This window comes from Marmota flaviventris, chromosome 1 (assembly GCF_047511675.1).
Source record: "Marmota flaviventris isolate mMarFla1 chromosome 1, mMarFla1.hap1, whole genome shotgun sequence".
Lineage (NCBI taxonomy): Eukaryota > Metazoa > Chordata > Mammalia > Rodentia > Sciuridae > Marmota > Marmota flaviventris.
Genome location: NC_092498.1, coordinates 97,636,590 through 97,643,113, shown reverse-complemented (window position 1 = coordinate 97,643,113; position 6,524 = coordinate 97,636,590).

Here is a 6,524-nt window from a genome sequence, read left to right as displayed (position 1 = left end):
CTTCAGGTCATAGGCACATGTCCTTGAAGGGCATAGTGGAACCCCAGCTCCTTCTTTTTTCTCTTTCTAACTTCCCAGCCATGAGCTCTGCTAGGAGCTCTCTGCTATGGTGGGCTGTCTTGCTACAGGCCCCAAAGCAATGAGAACAACAAACTACTGACTGAAAACTCCAAAAAACATGAGCCGAAATGAACTTTTCTCTTTATAAGTTGGTTATCTTATGTAATGCAGTAACAGAAAGCTGACTGAAACACAGATAATTATGTGCCCTGCATATTGGTTGATCCAGGCATCTGTGTGTTCTTTAGCAAATTCATCTGTGTATGCAAGAGTGCATGTGGGCATGTGCACGTACATGTGCTCCTGGTTTGTGATATAGGTGAACCTATAATGTGTGGGACTTAGGGCAGGATTCCACGAGAAATGGGATCAGAAGCAGTATTAATACATATCAAAAGCCCTAATGATCCCTTTGACTCAATGATTCTATTTTTTAAAAAAACTAAGTAAATAAAGAGTGAATGCTAGGAAATATGGACAAAGACTTATATATTACATTGCTTATTACAGCATTATTTAAGATGTCCAAGAAGAGAGGGTTGGTTAGATTTATTGTGATATCTAGGTGGTGGAATGCCACATTGGCATTAAATATTTCTGAGGATTATTTAAACACATGGAAATAATATTTATGATTATAGTGTTGAATGAAAAAAAGCAGTTTACAAAACTGTACTATATAAATATGATCCTAGTTAAAAAATTATTTACTATGTAAATAATTTTAAGTAGCAACAACAAAAACCTACAGGAAAAAATTAATTCAATTATTTAAGTATTTTACATTTAACATTATATATACTTAAACCATCCCATACAGCCCTCACTAAGCACATGTGGCCATATAACTTTAAATTCACTAAAATTGAATGATGAAATTGAATGTAGATTTTCTCAGTTGCACTGGCCACGTTACAAGTGCTCAATTGCCACACGTGGTTCGTGGCTATTACCCTAGACAGCAGCTCCTTTTCCAGCATGGCAGGAAGTTCTACTAGAGAGTGCTGGTACTAGGGAATTTCTGGATACATGAATATTTTTGAAGGTAGGTAATGGGAAAACATACAGATTAGATGGCTGCATCCTATGCAAGCAGGTTCCAGAGTTCCCTTCCCTGCTCTCCTGTTTGCAAAGACAAGCACTAAACAGGGTAAACACACAAATAAATATATAGCAAAAATAATAAGAGGTACCTTGAGGGGAAAACCAGAGAACAAAAGTGATTAAGGTGTATAGGGCCATGTGGGTGGGATGAGGGCATCAACTGTTAGCAGGAGCATGAGAAGGCAACAATTAAATCAAGACCTGAAGAGTGAAAATGAGCTAGCCAGGTAGACGAGGAGTGGTAGAGAGGGTGGTGGTGGGGTTGTGTAATGGCATGTGGCCCATTTTGAAGTTTGGATTTTATTTAAATCCATAGGAAGTTCCTGAATATTTCTAAATACAGGAATGAATCGATCTCCTTCAAGTTTTAAAAAGATTACCCTGACTATATTCTGGAGAATGTGTTAGAGGGATGTCAAGAGTGAGAAGAAATGATATACCTCACCCTGGGTTAGGAATCCTTCCAGCACTTTCTTAAAACACCTGGTGATTATTTGAGTCTAGTGCAGGTGATTCTTCATACCCATGGGTTATATATACATGGATTCAACCAACTGCAGATGGAAATATTTAAAAAGAATTGTATCTGTGCTGAACATGTACAGACTTTCATATCTTTTCATTATTTCCTAAATGATATAGACTAACAATTATGCACATAGTATTTACATTCAACTAGGTATTATAAGCAATCTAGAATTGATCTAAAGTATACAGGAGGATGTATGTTGGTTATATGCAAATACTATATCATTTTATATAAGGGACTTGAGCATCCTTGGATTTTGGTGTCTATGGGGGTCTTGGAACCAATTTCTGATTGATACTGAGGGACAACTGTATTTATTAATCATAATTACAGTTTTCTGTTTGCTTTTCTGTTTCCTCTGCCAGCCTGAGAGCTCCTTGAGACGAGGGATTGTGTCTTTTATCTCTATGTCATATGTCATATAATAGGTGTTTAACAAATGTACTTTTTGAGCAATGAAAAAAAAGTAAATGGAACTGATAATCACATTCAGCTTTTTTTTCTCTAAGTCTCTAGTTCTCTAATCTGAAAAGAAAAGTCTCCATTAAAGAAATATACAACTATAAAATTCTATAAACCATATGTAGTGGAGAAGAAAGGTAGTTTTTGATCGATTATCTATCTATCTATCTATCTATCTATCTATCTATCTATCTATCCATCCATCCCAAGGATTGAACCCAGAAGCGCTTCACCACTGAACCACAATCCGAGCTCTTTTTATTTATTTATTTTTTAAATTTTGAGACAGGGCCTTTCTAAGTTACTTAGGGCCTTGCTAAGTTACTTAGGGCCTCACTAAGTTGCTGAGGTTGGCTTTGAACTTGCAATCCTATTGCATCAGCCTCCCAAGCTGCTGGGATAAAAATGCATCTGCCTCCACCATGCCTGGCAGAAAGTTTGTTTTCACTGAGGCACTGCTGTCAGAATTCTGAAGGGAAGAAGGATGAGCAGGGTGTGCCTGTACTGAAAGTAAGGTATGGATAGGAGATGAGGTGATAATTGCGTGGCTGGAGCAAATTGATTCAAAAGCAATTTTTAATATTGGAGTTTTTCTGAATCATGAAAAAAGATTCTAAATGTAGAGAGAAGATAGTCAAATCTTCCCATGTTCCTCAGTGTAAAGATAAGGGAAAGCTCTCTTGGGGCAGCACCACTCTCAGAGCCCACTTTGACATAGCTACCTAAAGCAAGGTGCTGGCAAGCTCATAGCACTCAAATGTGGTGCAATGAAAATTTACACACCAGGCACTGTTTCTACACTATAGTGTGAGATGCAAAATACAAATGGGGGCGAATGAAATTAAAGATAGGTATGATAAAACAAATTCGGTGTTTCATATAGTCATTTTGGAGAAGGGAAAAGTTTTTTGATTATAAACATGAATCACAGTGAGAACAGGGTCCCTTTGGCAGAGCATCACTCACTGAAGAGTAATTCTGCTGTTGTCGTGGGGCTCTGCGTGGAGGGTGAATTGATGATGATCCCTTCTTTATTGAGATTTTGGGCTCACATCTCATTTATGTTTATGCCTGCCAGATGGCAGAGCCTTTATTTGTCATTGTATTTCTTTGATGTTTCTTGATCTCTGAGGCTCGAGTGCACAGAGGCCGAAGTGGTACAGTAAGTATGTACTGGAAATGCATTGGTAAGCACTAAGAGAAAAAGACAATGCCAAGGGCCGGAGTTTATTCTGCAGGATAACAGGGATGAAGCGAAGAATAGGAAAGATTGATGTTCAATATCTGAAAAAAATACCTTGACCATTCAACTTTAAGAATAACTTCCCGAGGGAAGCTGTGAAAATCCCACTACTTGAGGCATTAGAGAATAGATTGCATGCTGTACTGGAGATTCTTTTGCAGGGAGTCAAATGTACTGTGGTCCAGGGAATGAACTAAAATAGTCACAAACACTTCAGAAGGACCTTTTGTGGTTATGATTCTGGGAGTCAGGTCTTGCTTTACTGAATCTTTTGCTACAACCAATATGATTTTCCCCAAGCTGATCTGAAGATTGAATCTGAGCCTGAGTGCATCTGCATGCCCATGGTGTGGGCATCTAAGAGGCTGGTCAATGGGGCATCAGTCTTACAGAACTGCACTGGCGGATGGTTTTACCTTTCTTTCCTCTCTCCTGTCTTCCCTTTCTTCTCTCCCATCCATTAGATGAAAATAAATCATTCTGGTGGGCCTTTTGGAGTGCCTGCAATATGCTGCTAACTGCATTGTGGTTTGACATTCAGAGAATATGGATTTAAGCCCATCAGAGTCAACATGCGGCATAGGAAATGCTGAGGTCTGCTGACTCTTCCACAAATGGATAAGCTTCACAACGTGTGTGTAGTTGCTATGAAAATCCCTCCCTGATCCTGTATCAGGATGCCTAGAGATGTGCTAGGTGTTTAGTCTTTTTTTTTTTTTAATGGCTTTTGCTAATGATATGATGTAGGGGAATGAAGGTTTTAATTCCTTAAGCACAGACCAAACCTGTCATTCAAATTCAGCTCTGAGAGACTCCAGAGATACATGTTGAAGGCTCAGGACTCATTCTTTTTTCTTCTCCTTATTAATTGCAATTCACCTACAAATGTATTTTGGGAAAGTCTCTGAAGCTGGAGCTGGACAGGTTGCTGAAATAGCCACAGAACTGGATCTAAGGCAAGCACAGGGGCCCAGGTCAGTCAAGAGGCCAAGAAGGACCTGGAAGTTAGTTCTTAGGGAGTTTTCTCCTGATTAGTTCAATTTATTCTATACTTTCTCAGTTGACTGGGAGGTATAGTCATTTCTGACATACTAATTTGGGTCACTATGGTTGTAATATTTACAGTTGCAGTCACTTGAGCATGAACAGGAAGTTCATTCTACAAGGGAACATGCATAATTTCACTGACGCAAGAATTTGAATGACCAACAGTTGGAGGTAGATGTGCTTGAGAGTTAGTTACCTCTTGAGCAACCAGCTGGTTGCCAGCCTCTACCTAGTGTAGCAAACCTTTTTACTCTCCATTCTTCTGGGTAAGGTTTGAAGACATAGCCTTGGTACATGCCATGATTTCTTAGATGCCTCCTGACTGCAATCCCAGCCCCACACAATTATGCATGATCATAAAAAAGACCCCAGGAGTAGTTAAACAGGACAAATTGGAGCATATTCAACCTTATTTATTCATCTTTGATTTTGGGCCAGACCCTGTGTTAGGTATCATAAGAAATACAAGATTAGTATGACCTAGTTTTTGCCCTCAAAGGAAATACAACCAAAAGGAGAAAACAAACAAACAAACAAACAAAAGAACAACAAAAACAAACAAATGATCATTATATAAGGCAATACCAGAGATCACTAATTTGTGATGTTTTCCAACTCCAAAGACCAATTCGCTGATTCTCTGGACATCAGCTGGGTGTTAAACAATTAACTCAATTCTGTTCTGTGGAGTTAAGATACATTCCCTTCCTTGCACATAGGTACATCCAGCAACCCAGAAGCTCTCTGAACCCCATTATTTAGGAAATTTTATGGAGATTCTACTATATAGGCACAAATGATTAAATCATCTCAGTCTCTCCACACTCTCCCTTCTCTCCAGGTTGGAGAGTGGGGCTGAACATTCCAAACATCTAACCAGCCCCAATCTTGACGTTATCTAGGGGCCCAGGCCATTAGTAATCTCATTAACATGAAGAAGACACTAGTCACTCTGGAGATTCTGAAGATTTTAGGAGCTGTACAGTAACCAGAAAAAGATCAAATATTATTTATTATTTATAACATAACCACCATAAAGATATTAACAAGGAAAGTGATATGTGGCTTTAAAAAGAAGAAAGATCCTAACCATTTTAAGACCTCATATTACAATATCATGTAATGCTAACTGACTCTTCCTGCCCTGAGTTTCACTTCTGTGGCAAATTTCATAGGCACTCTTCTGCCTCTTCACTGGTATCCTCAATCCATGAAATGGATGAAAGTCAATCCCCTTACCCCCGCAGGCCAGGAAGAGTGTAAAGTACCTCAGGTCTCTTGCAGAATAGGAGTTTCTTGCTGTGGAGTCTTATTTTGCTTGCCGTTCTGTTCAGTCCTCTATAGAGCTTAACTCTGTTGCCATTTTTTTTTGTTGTTGTTGTTTCTAGAAACCACAATAAGATGAGGAGATTACTGTTTGAAACTTGCAATCCCATTATCTGTCAGTATATGAAAGATAAAAAGTGCCACGACTGTATCCAGAAAGTCATTTTTCAGTGGCCATAGGTGACAAGAATTACATTTCTTTACCAGGACATCTTGATGTGGCACATCATAAATATTCAGGTTCTGTAGACTTTTAAAAAAGATATATAATATCTTCTTTCCAGTGTAACACTACCTTCAAGGTCAGATTCAGGATGACTCAGAAGCAGGAACCAAGAATTCTTATACATGGGGAAAAAAAGGTGCACTTGGGGAGTGGGATGGAGGAGATGGAGGAAGTAGAAGCTGGAAAGTGACTTGGCTACTTCACACACATACATACTTACACTCACACACACATATACTCACACACTCACACACATACACTTACACAAATACACATACTCTCACAACCACACACACTCTCATACACCCACTCACACACATGTGCACTCAAACACACCCACACAAATATACTCACACACAACCACACTTATACACACTCACACACTCACACTCAGCCATACACGTACACTTCCACATACATGCTCATTATCACACACTTGCACTCACACTAATACACTCATTCATAAACACAAATACACTCACACATATACATACACTCAACACATCTCACAATCATACATGTACACT